Consider the following 13,265-nt stretch of genomic DNA (forward strand, 5'->3'; position numbering starts at 1 on the left):
ACTGTTGAGGGCTGACAAGATGGCTCAGTGGGTAAAGGCATTTGTCCTCAAGCCTGATAACCTGAGTTTAATCCCTGAGACCCACGTGGTAAAGAACAGAGTCCTGCAAATTCTCCTCTGGTCTCCACACAAGAATTTCTGTACACTTACTATGATATTCACCACCCCACATATGTATGTATGTATCCATATATATATATATATATATACAAAATACATAATAAACTTTTTACATAAAAAGTGTACCACTTAGATATCGACCCCCAGCCACAGACACACAGACACATGTGCACAAGCACATTCCCAAAAGCTTCCACACACATGCACATACACAAGTGTGCATGCATAATACACACAATCAATCAATAATGTTTTTAAAATTAATCTCAGCTTAAACATCATCTGCTGCAGATAACTCTCAGGTACCCAGGTACCTCCGCCGGGCTCCAGTAGTGTGGTGGACTTCAGCTGTCCCGTCAGCCCTGCCCCCTGAGAGTGCCCCCCATCTCCGAGGAGGCACAAGAATAAGCACGAGAGGCATGAGATCGCTGGAGAATGGACGGCACTCTGAGAGGCTGCTGCGTGGGCGTCAGGATCGGTAGACTTTCCCTGCCTACACAGCGGGGCTGCCCGGAGGAGCTGGAGGCTAACTGGACTCACCGCCACATTCACAACAGAGATGGATGGAAAAGCCGTCCCTTCCCTGACCCCTTGTCCTGTGTGGATCTTTTCTGACTCAGAAGGCAGCTGAAGATAAGGGAGCCACAAAGGCTGTTCCCACGGCGTGGAGAGCCTAACCCATTCCCTGGAAAAGCCTCAGAGCCCCACAAAGATTGCTCTCTCACAGGTTCAGGGAGTCTTGAGAGAAGCAAGGGCCCTGCACTCTCACAATGAGTGAGCCCCTGGCCTCACAAAAGCCCTCATCAAAACCCCATCTCTAAAACCAAGAGGCCTCAGTGGGAACTTAGATTTAAGAGGAAGAGGCAAAGCACTTTTGAGACCTGAACCTGCCCACCCCCTTTTCTCCCTCCCTGCCCTTCACCCCACCACCACCACCAACCAGAGGCCGGAAGTTGGTACCGCCTATGCCCAGCCCACAAACCCAGCTGGAGTCCTGAGTGCCAGGAACAAGCTCATGGGCAGGAAGTGGAGGTGGGCATGGGTGTCTGGAACCTGTCAAACTCAGGTTCCAATCCCTGTCTTGTCAGTGACACACTGGAGCTCCTTGGAGACACGCTGCCTGTGACCTTGGGGCCTCAGTTACTGCACCTGTTAAATGTGCAAGAGTTAACCTGAAGTCAGGCAGGGTTCAGCCCACCATTGGAGAATCCAGTTTCGTATTTGTTGCAGTCTGGGATTTAAACCCAGGACTGGCATATTCAGGCAAATGCTCTGGTGCCCAGCTGTCTTCCCTAAACGCTGTTTTGTAGCTTAATTTTCTTTCTTTCTTTCTTTAAAATGCCATGTGAATGTTGTAGTGTGTGAGTATGTGCACGTATGTGCGCATGTGTAGAACTGTGCCCTCCTTGATCTACACACGTGTGCGCATGCGTAGGACTGTGCCCTCCTCGATCTACACACGTGTGCGCATGCGTAGGAGTGTGTCCTCCTCGATCTACACACGTGTGCGCATGCGTAGGACTGTGTCCTCCTCGCTCTACACACATGTGTGCATGCGTAGGACTGTGTCCTCCTCGACACACCTCGACACATGTGTGTGCATGCGTAGGACTGTACCCTCCTCTATCACTTCCCGCCGGATTTCCTTGAAACAGAGTCTGTCACAGAACATACAACACATCAGTTTTCTGCTTGGCAGGCAAACAAGTCCCAGCAATCCTCCTGTCTCCACCTAACAACAGCACAAACACGCATACCTACCTTTTCACTGGAGATCAGACTGCTCGAGGCCAAGGTGTTGTCATTTGGTTTGGTTTGGTTTGGTTTGGTACTGGGAGGTGGGTTTTTTTTTTAAACAATGTTTCACTCTGACTGGCCTGAATCTGGCTGTGTAGACCAGGCTGTCTTTGAACTCAGAGATCTACCTGTCTCTGCTTCCAAAGTGTTGGAATTAAAGGCATATACCACAGTGCCCAGCAATAAATGTACTTATTAATTTATAAAAAGAAAGAAATCAGCCATTTATAGGAAAGAAATGCAACTAGACATTGTCAAGTCAAGAGAAATAAGCAGCGGCAGAGGAGATGGCTTAGTAGACAAGTGTGCTTGGCAGATCCCCTGGGCCCCCACTAATGGCTAGGCCCACACCTCATGCTCCTAGCTCTGTCACTGCAAGGGAGAGACAGGAACATCCTGCTGGCTTTGGCTGCCAGCCTCGCTCCAGGATCAGTAAGAGACCCTGACGACAGCGTAAGGCAGAGAGTTCCAGGCTGGGACAGCCAAGGTCATCCTCTGGTCCCACACAGACTCAGAAAGAGAAACACCTGTTCAGCAAGCTCCTCCTCACACACGGTCTCTGGACTTCGACGTATAAATGATATCAAAGTAGGAGGGGGGCTGAGGGCCCAGGACAACGGGAGGCATAAATATATCCGAGGATTAATTGTGAGCAAATTTCACGCTGAAACCCATTGATTTCTTTCCTTTTGAGTTTGCTTCTAATTTTTTATTCTGTGTGGGGCAGGGGAAGGGGCATATGATGCTTGTGGGGGTCAGAGTACCAGTTTTGGGGATTGGTTCTGTCCCTCCACCTGTAGGTGAGTTTTGAGGGTGACACTCAGGTCGCATTGGACCTGTGCTTGGCCAGCTCCTTCACCCACCAAGCCATCTCTCTGGCATTTGTTTTGCTTTGCTTTGTTTTGTCTTGACAGAGGTAGCCCAGGCTAGCTCCAAACTCACTATGCATCTGAGGATGAGAATTCCTGATACTCCTGTTTCTTCCTCTGAGTGCTTGTGTTACAGGCATACACCATCACACATGATTTTTGAAACCCATTATTTTGCACAATGAATATCCACTAATAAAGGAAAGTATATAGTGTGTATTCACAAAGGAGTACTGCTCATCCGTAAGCAGAGGTTTAGTGTAAGAGAATTACTGACACAGTTATTTAATGTCGCTCTCTGTCATCGGAACTCTAGACTCTGAGGGCAAGGCTGGCTCCCCTCAGAGTGACTGCCACACAAGTGCCAACAACTATTGAATGAATGAGTGAGCAAGTGGGTAGATGGGACTATGACTTGGTTCTCACAGCAAGCCTAGGACACAGAAAGAGACCTCAAGAGGCCCATGACTCACGTGATCAGGGTCACACAGCTGCAGCTGGTTTGGAACACAGTCAGCTAGAACTCTCTTCCACCTACAGATCTGGAAGCGATTTCCCCAGAGTACTTTCAAGACCAGAATACAGCTTCCCTGAGTCTGCCTATGGGGGTGAATAAGTGGTCACACTACATGTAGGTCAGGTGTCAGTGCCCATAGGGTCCTAGGATCTCAACCTCCCTACTGTGAAATGGACTCAGTGGGCCAGAGAGTTCCCTGAGTGAGTGTAGCCTCCAGCCCTTGGAGCCATGTTCCTTTCTTCCTCGTCTTCAAAAATGATGCTCAGAACAAGCATATCTCCCTATCGCAACCCTCATCAGAGGCCTGGGTGCAAAAAGAAATCATCATTCTTGCAGAAAAGACTAGCTGTGTACCAGGAACGTCGGAGAACAGGACCTGGACTCTGTGCCCATCCCCCACTTCCATGCTCCTCACTTCATCCGAGACATTTCTTGGTGCCTGGCATTGCCTGTACTCTATCTGCAGAGGGATCTTGGGTCACTTTCCTGCAGAAAACCTTTCACCCCACACATGAGGTCCCAGGAATCAGATGGAGATTATTCTGGCCATGATCCATCCATCCGGCTCCCCCTCCACCTGTCCCAGCATTGAAAGTCACATACAGTCTTTGCCAGCCCATGCTGGCCCACACATGTAATCCAGTCCTCCAGAGGCAGAGACAGTCAGATCTCTGAATTTAAAATCAGCCTGGTCTACAGAGTGAGTTCCAGGGCAGCCAGAACTACACAGAGAAACCTTGTCTCAACAAAACCAAACATACAAACAAAAACAACCCAATGGCCTTTGCACATGCTGCCATGAAGCCCTCAATGTTCTCCTTCCTTCCTTCCTTTAATCCCCTATTGCTAGTTTCTTGTAACAATTTTGCTAAGTACTCACTCATAAGTAGATATTATACATAAAGCAAAGGATAACCAGCCTATAGTCCACGACTCCAGAGAAGCTAGGTAACAAGGAAGACACTAAGAGAGACATACTTGGGTCCCCCTAGAAAGAAGAAATAGACAAGAGCTCCTGAGTAAATTAGAAGCATGAGGGAATGGGGAAAAGAGGAGGAGAGAAGGGGAAGAGGAGGAGAACATGTGGGAACAGAATGGTCAAGTTGTGGGTAGGGAAGACAGGGAGAACAAGAAAAGAGATATCTTGATTGCGGGAGCCATTATGGGCTTAGTGAGAAACCTGGCACTAGGGAAATTTCCAGGAATCCACAAGAATGACCCCAGCTAAATCTCGAAGCAATAGTGGAGAGGGTGCCTGAACTGGCCTTCCCCAGTATCAGATTGATGACTACCTTAATTGTCATCCTAGAACCTTAATCTAGTAACTAACTGATGGAAGCAGATACTGAGATCCACAGCTAAGCACCGAGCTGAGCTCCAGGAGTCCAGTCAAAGAGAGGAAAGAGCGATAATATGAGCAAAGGGGTCAAGACCATGATGGGGAATCGCACAGAAACATCTGACCTGAGCTAGTGGGAGCTCACTGTCTGGACTGACAGCTGGGGAGCCTGAATAGGACCACACTAGGCCCTCTGAATGTGGGTGGCAGTCTTGTGGCTTGGGCAGTCTGTGGGGTCAGTGAACTGGCTTTTTGCAGTGCATTCCCTATGGAGGGTACCTTGCTCAGCCTAGATACAGAGGAGAGTGCCTTGGTCCTGCCTCACCATGATGTGACAGACTTGATTCACTTCCCATGCGGTGCGAGAGGAGGCCTTACCTTCTCTGAGGAGCAGATGGTGGTAGGGTGGGGGAAGGGGAGGGGGAGGAGGAGGAACAGGGAACTGGGATTGGTACATAAAATTTAAAAAAATGTTTTAATTAAAAAAAAAAGAAATGCAAAACAATGCTAAGAAACTCTCCTGATGTCTCAGGGTGGATCTAACGCTCAGAAACTCTCCTGACATCTCAGGGTGGATCTAATGCTCAGAAACTCTCCTGACATTTCAGGGTGGATCTAATGCTCAGACACTCTCCTGACATTTCAGGGTGGATCTAGGGCCTCTGATCTAGTAGATGCCTCTGGCAAATACCAATTATTTCCGTTTTTTTTAAATGACATTTTACTGAGGAGAAGAGGGTACATGCAAGGTCAGAGGACAATTTGTAGGCATCAATTCTCTCCTTTCAGCATCCGTGTCTCAGGAATCAAACTCAGGTCGCCAAACTTGGCAGCAAGTCCCTTTACCCACTGAGCAATCTGATTGGCCCTATTTTTCTGCTTATTATATTCAGGGTCATAGTTGTTTTATATTTGTTTGTATAAACATTTTTGCCAACAGCTGTGCCTTCCCCTGGCCATATCAGCATTGAAGGGTCAGGTACACAGTAGATGCATGATAAGACCTCTGTGCAGTGGACTCAGGGAGCCAGAGAATCCCCTGAATGAGGGCAGTCACCAGCCCTTGGAACCATGCCACTTTGTCCATGGCTTCATGTCACTACAACCTCCCAATCTACAAGTAGAGGACCTTGAGGCTTGTTCACCTGAGGTCACATCAGAGCTCAAGACTCATCCCCTGAAAACCCTGTCCCAGAGCCCCAAAGCAACCCAAATGTGTAATTCACAGCACAGCCCCCAAGATGAAGTGTTATTTAGTCAGATATCAATAATGTGCAGAAGAGAGGCCCTGCTTTAGGAAAGGGATCCATAAACTAGACCTAGGTGTAAAGTCGTATACCCTAAGGATGCCTGGCTGGAACCCAGGCTGACTTGATCTGAAGTAATGGTTGTTAAGTTTCCCAGGATGCACGAAGCCCTGGCTTCATCAAAGAGGAGGAAGAGGAGACTGAAAGGAGGAGGAAAAACTGGAGAAGGAAACGGAGGAAGGAGAGGAAGAGGATACAGAGAGGAGAAGAGGAAAAAAGAGGAGGGGAGGAGGAAGAGGATACAGAGAGAAGAAGGAAAAAGAGGAGGATACGGAAAAGAGAAGAAAGGGAATGAAGGGGAGGAAGAATAGAGGAGAAAGAGGAAAAGGAAGAAGAGGAAGAGTAGACGGAGAAGAGGACAAGGGAAGGAGCAAGGAGAGGAAGGTGGGAGGATGAGGAGGGAGAGAAGAAGAGAAAAAGAAGGTGGAGGAGAATGCTGTAGCGTGCTTTTCTGCTCTTCCCTCACTCACTCTGTTCCAAGCACACACCACATGGGAGAGTAGCTGTACTTCCTGTATGCTAGGCACAGTGCTGCCGCAGGACCTGTCGGGAATGCTCTCCTCTCTGACAACAGCTTGGCTGGTCCCCTGTCCGGGTATGTATAACAGTCTCTCTTTTCAAAACTAAACCAAATAAACAAACAAAACTTTACAAAAGTAAAAGGCTTCCCTTTTACTTACATAGACTCAGGGGTGTGCTTCACCCAGAACCTTCCTCAGTCATCCCTGGAGTCTAGGAAGCCAGCCCAGGCCGCACGTTCCTCTCAAATAACCAACTTTTTTGCTTCACCCAAGCCAATGACTTCCATTCCTAATATGAGCAGTGGAGAGTTCGCACCTCTTCTGCCCACTGGCACAGGGTCCAGGCTACAGCCAAACGGTGGTCACATCAAGCTTCCTCAGCGAATGTGTGCCCGGGGGGGGGGGGGTGTTGTTATTTTTATTGTGTTTGACATAAACTCTCACTATATAGCCCAGGATGGCCTAAATCTTGTTAGCCTTCATTTTTATTAAGACTTTTTCAGAATTTCATCTATGACTGTTGTATTTACATCATTTCCAGTCACCCCTCTCCTATTTAGCTCTTCCCATGCCCCCCAACTCCTGCTCAAATGAGTGACCTCTTAATTATTGTGTGTGTGTGTGTGTGTGTGTGTGTGTGTGTGTGAGCACAGCTTTCTGAGCCCACTCACTGTTGCTCATACATACATGTCTTTATGGCTAACCACTTAGCATGGAAAACCTATCAGGCTTGCCCTAAGAAGGGCCTATTCTCCCTCTCTTAGCAGTCGGTAATTGCCCGTAGCCCTTCAGTTTAAGAGTGTGCCTTGGGAAAGCCCTCGGCCAGTTGGGATGCCGACTGGCATCGCTGCTGTGCAGCTCTCGTTTAGGCAACCACCTTGTTAAGATCCCACGGATGGTGTGCTCAGAAGTTAAGAAAAATTTTACTTTTTTTTTTTTTTTTGGTTTTTCGAGGCAGGGTTTCTCTGTAGCTTTGGAGCCTGTCCTGGAACTAGCTCTTGTAGACCATACTGGCCTCGAACTCACAGAGATTCACCTACCTCTGCTTCCCGAGTGTTGGGATTAAAGACATGGGCCACCACTGCCCGGCCACTTTTTACTCTTACAGAGGACCCAGGATCAGTTCCCAGCACCTACATATGACTCACAACATCTGTTACTCCAGTTCCAGGGGAATCCAACAATCCAAGGCACCATGCACAGATGTGGTGGACAGACATACATACAGCCAAAACACCCATACACATAAAATAAAATAAATCTAAAACCTTAAACTAAAAAAAGTATTTTCCATGTGCAGCTCTAGGTCAGATACAGAAGGCACCATCGGCCTCACACACCGCTCCTCCCCCAGTTCTGGGACCACAGGCACGGCCACAGCAGCTTCGTAAACGACCCAGTGGAAATGGGCGGCTGAAAGCACTGCCGCACAAGCGTAATGCCCTGAGTCTGAATCCTCGGCACCCACAGAAGCCAGGAGTCCAGGTGGGGATCTGTAGTTCCAGTGTTCTTATGTGAAGTTGAGAAGCAGGGGAAGACGAAACCCAGCAGTACACAGGCCTTCTGTCTGGCTGCAGCAAGGGGAGGGGAGGGGCTGCCTCAAACAGGTGGGGGGGCTGCCTCAAACAGGTGGGGTGGGCTGCCTCAAACAAGGTGGAAGACGAGAACTAACACCCAAGACTCACCTCTAACCTCTATGTGCACACTTGCCATGGTACACACACACACACTTGCCATGGTACACACACACACACACACACACACACACTTGCCATGGTACACACACACACACACACACACTTGCCATGGTACACACACACACTTGCCATGGTACACACACACACACACACTTGCCATGGTACACACACACACACACACTTGCCATGGTACACACACACACACTTGCCATGGTACACACACACACACACACACACTTGCCATGGTACACACACACACACACTTGCCATGGTACACACACACACACACTTGCCATGGTACACACACACACACACACTTGCCATGGTACACACACACACACACACTTGCCATGGTACACACACACACACACGCACACACACACACTTGCCATGATACACACACACACACTTGCCATGGTACACACACACACACACGCACACACACACACTTGCCATGGTACACACACACACACACACACACACACTTGCCATGGTACACACACACACTTGCCATGGTACACACACACACACACGCACACACACACACTTGCCATGGTACACACACACACTTGCCATGGTACACACACACACACACTTGCCATGGTACACACACACACACTTGCCATGGTACACACACACACACACACACACTTGCCATGGTACACACACACACACACACTTGCCATGGTACACACATACACACTTGCCATGGTACACACACACACACACACACACACACACACACACACACTTGCCTTCCCAAACGGCAAATGGGAAGAAGAGAATTAGGAGAGGAGAGGAGAAGCTATGGGAAGAGAAAAGAGAGGGGAAGGTAAAAGATAAACTGGGCATGGTGGCACAATCTGTAATCCCAGCCTTCAGGAGGCCCAGCCACTAGAGAGTCGGGAACTTCTATTAACAGAGAGCTGGAGGCCAGCCCCGGCTGTATGGAAGAGGAAAAGAAAGGTGTAGAGTATGCCTGTGGAAGACAGCCTGCCCTGCGCTCTGGCCTCCACACCCACCTTCTCCCCTGTGTGGAAAACTATTTTAGCCGGGCCGTGCTGATGCACACCTTTGATCACAGCACTTGGGAGGCTGAGGCAGGTGGATCTGGTCTACAAAGCAAGTTCCAGGGCAGCCAGGGATGTCTCGTGGGAGGGGGGACAACTTTTAAAATCTGTGTAATCTGACCTTTGGGCTGGGTGAACATAAAACATGAAGTTTTGACACTTAGACTAGAATTCCACCCCAACAAAGACAGTTTATTATGTTTATGCAAATATTCCCAAGTCTGGAGCAGGAAATCTTCTGGTGCCAAGAGTCAAATATTTGCAACTGGATTTCCACAGAGAGTCTGCTAACCCACCTGAAAGAAGTGGACTCTGCAACAGTTTCTCAAGAATAACCCTCTGGGTTCCTCACAGCTTCCAGACCCCTGAGGTGCCTCACAGCTTCCAGACCCCTGAGGTTCCTCACAGCATCCAGACCCCTGAGGTTCCTCACAGCATCCAGACCCCTGAGGTTCCTCACAGCTTCCAGACCCCTGAGGTTCCTCACAGCTTCCAGACCCCTGAGGTTCCTCACAGCTTCCAGACCCCTGAGGTTCCTCACAGCTTCCAGACCCCTGAGGTTCCTCACATGTCATCTCTGGAGTCCTCCAGGACCCCACTGCCCTCACCCCAGCCCTGGCCAAGCGCACAAAAGGACCAGGGACCCTGGTGTTTGCAGAGCTGCCTAGCACCAAAGCTTGCTTCGCTGCTTGGTGCTGCTAAAGCTGCTGGTGGTGAGCCTGAGGCAGGCACAGCCTCACTGTGCAGAGGGCTGGGTGTGGGAGCTGTACTATTGTGATCCTGAGGCAAGCACAGCCTCACTGTGTAGAGGGCTGGGTGTGGGAGCTGTACTATTGTGATCCTGAGGCAGGCACAGCCTCACTGTGCAGAGGGCTGGGTGTGGGAGCTGTATGCATAGGAGAAGCAAAGATGCAAGATGAAAGGCCAGGGTGAGCAGTGACAAGGCAAAGACTGTGGGGAGAACCTGGACTATGGGGAGAAACTGGCTGGAAGAAAAGTAGGCTGATGAAGGTGGACTTGGGGGGAAACTAGGGGGACTCTTTGGAAGATAGGTTGGGAAAACTGGACTACAGAGAGGAGATTGGTTGTGGGAAGAATGTTGACTGGGGGAAGGAGGGCTGAGAGGAAGGAGGGCTGAGGAGAAGGTGGGCTGTGGAGAAGGTGGGCTGAGAGGAAGGAGGGCTGAGGGGAAGGTGGGCTGTGGAGAAGGAGGGCTGAGAGGAAGGAGGGCTGAGGAGAAGGAGGGCTGAGGAGAAGGAGGGCTGAGAGGAAGGAGGGCTGATGAGAAGGAGGGCTGAGGAGAAGGAGGGCTGTGGAGAAGGAGGGCTGAGAGGAAGGAGGGAGAAGGTGAGCTGTGGAGAAGGAGGGCTGAGAGGAAGGAGGGCTGAGGAGAAGGAGGGCTGAGGAGAAGGAGGGCTGAGAGGAAAGAGGGCTGAGAGGAAGGAGGGCTGAGGAGAAGGTGGGCTGAGAGGAAGGAGGGCTGAGAGGAAGGAGGGCTGAGAGGAAGGAGGGCTGAGGAGAAGGTGGACTGAGAGGAAGGAGGGCTGAGGAGAAGGTGGGCTGAGGAGAAGGAGGGCTGAGAGGAAGGAGGGCTGAGGAGAAGGTGGGCTGAGAGGAAGGAGGGCTGAGAGGAAGGAGGGCTGAGGAGAAGGTGGGCTGAGGAGAAGGAGGGCTGAGAGGAAGGAGGGCTGAGGAGAAGGAGGGCTGAGGAGAAGGTGGGCTGAGAGGAAGGAGGGCTGAGAGGAAGGAGGGCTGAGGAGAAGGTGGGCTGAGAGGAAGGAGGGCTGAGAGGAAGGAGGGCTGAGGAGAAGGTGGGCTGAGAGGAAGGAGGGCTGAGGAGAAGGTGGGCTGAGGGGAAGGAGGGCTGAGGAGAAGGTGGGCTGAGGGGAAGGAGGGATAAGGGGTAGGTGAGCTGAGGAGAAAGTATAGGGGAGGTAGCCTATGGAAAAACCAGGCTGTGGGCTGCATGTTCTCCTTCTTGGGGCACTGATGTATCAAGGAAACATAAGCTAAGAAGTTGATGGTGAGCCTGTGTGCACCACTGCATACCAGTGTCAAGGGTTTTCTGGAACCTCAAAGACACTGACAGACAGAGGCAGAGAGTAGGGAGATACAGGCACAATTAGATAGGGATATACAACAAGAAATCCAGAAAAAGATAGAGATCCAGAGATGGAGTCAGTTAGATGTAGGGAGAGACTAACAGACCCACCAGTCTCTAAAACCTAGAGAGAGAGATGGAGGCAGGGGAGAGAAATTTTGAGAGACTAAGAAAGAGATATAAAAAGAGGAGGAAATTCTAAGAGCCAAAAGTGCCCAAACCCAGAGAGAATGGGAGAAAGAAGCACAGAGAACTGAAGGAAAAGGAGGCCAAAGCAGGGAATAGTGAGGCCAGAGTTGGGGTGAGGACACATGTGCGTCCCCCAAGTCCCACCCTGCTGCAGAATCTGACCACCCTGTCTGGTCCGTGGGCTCGGTACTCACCTCAGCCTGGTCACCGCTTCCCCTGTGAGTTTGGTATGAGCCACCTCAGCCATGCAAAGACCTTCACACTGTGTGGTAGTCACTGGTACCTACGTCAAAGCCGGTGACTTTCCTGCCAGGGTTGTCCCCTACCTGGTGTCTGTGGGAGGGTCCCGGAAGCACACACTTGTGGAAGGAGAGATACTGGTTTAACCTTTCAGGACTGCCTAAAGCTAGAGACTCATCTCAGCCACATAGGACTCTTTTAGAGAATCTTGAGAAAAAAGACAGAGCCCCTTTTCTGTCTCCAACTGAGACATCCTCTGTTCCACCCCAGTGCCTTTCAGAATTTCTAGGTTTGTGTATTTGTTTGATTGCCTGTTTGTTTTCCTGAGGATGACAGGACATACCTGATGTGTTCCATGCAAGGGATAATTCAGGACTTTATGTCCACTAGGCAAGCACTCTACCAAACAACCCCAACCTTTCAAAATTTCTGATTGCTTGCCTTGAACTTACCCTGTGGATACCTTCAGTGTCCAATTTATCCAAGAAAGGAAACTGAGGCACAAAGCAAGAAAGTAATGTGTCACTCAGGGTGAACTGAGTTCACGTCTTTAAATACAGTATCAGTTCTCCCTGTGGTCTGCAGGAAATGGCAAGATCTTTAGTCAGGAGGGAAGAACTGGGAAGTGACCCAGAGCCCACGTAAATCCAGACAAGATAGTCCAGGCATCTTTAATCCAAAACTCCTACGCAGAGATGGGAAATGAAGATAGAATTACCCACTCTGCCTGACATACTTAATAAAAAAAAAAAAAAAAGCAAAAGACTGTGTTTTCAAACACCTGACCAACACACCTAACTTCTGCACAGGAATGTCTGAATTGACGCACCAGTGCACACGCACACATACATCATAAATAAACATAATTGTATCCAGGCATGATGGTGTACTCCTTTAATTCCAGCACTCAGGAGGCAGAAATAAGCAGACCTCTGAGAGTTTAAGGCCAGTCAGGACTGCATAGTGAGACACTGTCTCAAAAATAATAATTTTAATATTTAACAGTGATCAGAGAGAGATCTGAGGATGCCTGTTAGTAGTTAGAGCAGGGGTTCTCAGACTGTGGGTGTCAACCCCTTTAGGATCAAGCAACACTTTCCTGGTGTCTGCATATCAGATATATTATGATTTACAACAATAGCAAAATTACAGTTATGAAGTAACAATGAAATAATCATGTGGTTGGGGGTCATCACAACATGAGGAGCTGTATTAAAGGTCACAGCATTAGGAAAGCTGAGGACCCTATCTGAGTTGGGGGGCGTAAATGCCCACATGGCCCAGCGTATGAAGGGTTTAAGATTTATGAACAGCTACCCCTGGTGGGCACTCCATGGAACTGCATTCTTTACTAATGAATGCTCCCCTCCACCCACTCAATGCTGAGCACGAGACTCAGGGTCCTGATCTGCACTGCATCTCCATCCCCGTTTCATTTGTTTTATATGCCTACAACAGAATATACAAGATGGAGTAACGTCTTTTAAAAAAAAATGTT

This window comes from Microtus oregoni, unplaced genomic scaffold, assembly GCF_018167655.1.
Source record: "Microtus oregoni isolate MIOR12 unplaced genomic scaffold, Mior012 000019F_ref0000042, whole genome shotgun sequence".
In the NCBI taxonomy this organism is placed as follows: Eukaryota; Metazoa; Chordata; class Mammalia; order Rodentia; family Cricetidae; genus Microtus; species Microtus oregoni.